General features: G+C 31.2%; 1 long non-coding RNA gene across 1 annotated transcript; it reads right to left on the minus strand.

Annotated features, from left to right (window-relative positions):
• Positions 1–954: 954 nt before the first annotated feature.
• Positions 955–1,907, minus strand: LOC145965568 (uncharacterized). The gene is made up of 3 exons (XR_014436765.1): positions 1,832–1,907; positions 1,384–1,462; positions 955–1,104 (listed from the first exon to the last, which is right to left on the minus strand). It is a non-coding gene; the product is annotated as an uncharacterized LOC145965568 (long non-coding RNA).
• Between the last annotated feature and the right edge of the window lie 615 nt (positions 1,908–2,522).

The raw sequence follows: 2,522 nt of genomic DNA on the forward strand, positions 1-2,522 counted from the left end.
CTACTATTAAAGAATTCTAATAATTTTAATAGCTCTAACAATCCTACTATTACAGAATTCTAATGATCTTAAGAGCCCTAACAACCCTAATATTAATAGAAGAATTCTAATGATTTTACTTAATAGCCTTAACAACCCTACTTCCTGATTAACTAAAATTATTCGAGATTTGAGGAACCTATCTCTAATCATCACCTCACCTAATCATGTATATATTTTAGTCACATGCCCTAACCGCGTGCCCTAACCGCGTACCCTAACCGTACTCTTCAGGCCAGTTGAACCTACCTTTCGTTGATCCTGGCCACTTTCATTCTCGATCTCTAATCAGAGATCGAAGAAGGAGATAATTACTTCTTTTTTTGCCAGATAATTACTGGCAAAAGAGCGTGAAATATTTACGCTCATTTAGTAACGATCGTTCGATTTCACGATCGTTCGTTAAATATTGAATATAACTTTATTTTAACTGAAATAAAGCCAAATTACTACAAATTCCTATAAATTATATTTTATAATAAAATATAATATTAATATGTGTATTTATCATATTACAAATTATTTAATTAATTAATCATTTGGCTTTATATTAAGTTAAAGTAAAGTTTAAAAACAATATCTACAAACAAATTCTACGATGGATAAGCTATGAGCAATTAGAAGATAAGTGCGTATTATAAGAATAAATTAGCATCAAAAATTGGTAAAATTGATAATTGTTAATGCGTGTCCTTTATTTAATAAGTTAGACAAAATCTTTACAACAAAATCTTTTCTTGATCTCTTCTTTTTTTAATTAATATTTCAATATATTTTCGCAGTAGATGCAAAGCATAAGTTCGAAAGAACTTGTTAAATTATTTAATTTAATTTAATTAATATGATTTAATTATTTAATTTAATTTATTTAATTTAATTATTTAATTTAATTTATTTAATTTAATCCATCCTAGCTCATCCATTTTAAGGCAACGGATTTATCTACAATCTACAATTTACATCTACAATTTCTACGAATCCGTTACCTTAAAGTTAAATAAAAGTTTTTTTCACTCACCGGCACTGATGCGCAACGGCGGAGTTGTTGTTATCGAAGCTAGTTGTCTGTAACATACAAATATAAAATTCATTTATAATAATGCTCACAAAATGCAATTAATATTTTTATCGCGCGGAATTTTATATCCGATGTGTAAAATAATAAGCAGATAAACACGTATGGAAAAATTTTATAAATTTTTGAAACTGTTTTTTAAATAGAAAATTTTATCACTTCTATAAAAATCTTTCTCTTTAATTCATTTAAATAATAAGATCGAATTATTATTCGTTTATAACAAGTTAACGATTTATAACAATTAATATATAAATAATAATATTCACCATCAGGTTGTTCCGCCGGTGCAGGATGCCTCTCCTAGGCCTGCTCCTCCTCTCAGATCATCAGGGTTGTTGCATCGATCTATAACATACAAAAGAAGATTCTAATGTAGCAGCGTTCAAAATAATTAATATTTCAAAAATTATTGTATATATTAAATTTTATATTCGATGCATATAATAATAGCAGATTAATAAAATAATTCTATAAATTTTAAAAAACATTACTAATAATTCTCTAACTTTATAAAAGCTTACACCTTTACAAGATTATAGCTTTAATTTAAAAATCTTTTTCTTTAATTCTCTCTTATTTAAATATAAATGAAAAAATATAAATAAAAACATCAAATTAATTGTTGCGATTAATTGTTTAATTTAAATTATAATAAATATATTTAATATTTAATATATAATACAATTACAAATTACAAATAAATAAATTGCTTACCAGAAGGTTGCTCTGCCGGAGCCTGATGCCTCTCCTAGGCCTCCTCCTCCTCTCAGTTAGACGCGCGATACTTAACGGCACTCCCGTACTCACGAGCGATATTTTTATATCGCTATTTTCGCACTTTTGCGCGCGATACTAAACGGTTTCCGCACTATTTCGATACGTTAAAAAATTTTCTATTTGGTCGCGCGATGTATATACTTAATATGTATATACTTTGAACGGCACTCCCGGTTTCGGTACGAGCGAAAATCCCATTTCACTTATGAGAATCAGCTTCGAGCCAACAGGTCAGGAATGCAACGATACAACGAGCAAGGACTAAGCCCAAACCGGAAAGAAGACGAAACGATTGACGGAAATAGAGGAAAATGATGTTCACCAACTCTTTTTCGCGCATAATTATCCTATCTCGTACCGAACCTGGACCCGCTAAGCACGATTTCAGGTGCTTCGTCCGGAACACGAAGTTTCCCGCAATGCAGGATATGGCTACACCAGGCTGGTAGACGGCAAAAGAAGAGGATACCCACATTTTTTAAATGCTAACATTCAGCAATTTAGAAAATGGGGAGGCAACCCCTTTTACCGAGCGAAAATCGTGCCTAGGGGAATCCACTCGACTCCTCGACAGGGTTAACACACGCAGTGCGTGTGGCTGTAGACGAGCAAAGAGAAGGAACCCATT

This window comes from Camponotus vicinus, unplaced genomic scaffold (assembly GCF_025532165.1).
Source record: "Camponotus vicinus isolate PSW18456_S1 unplaced genomic scaffold, iyCamVici1.0 SCAF_14, whole genome shotgun sequence".
NCBI lineage: Eukaryota > Metazoa > Arthropoda > Insecta > Hymenoptera > Formicidae > Camponotus > Camponotus vicinus.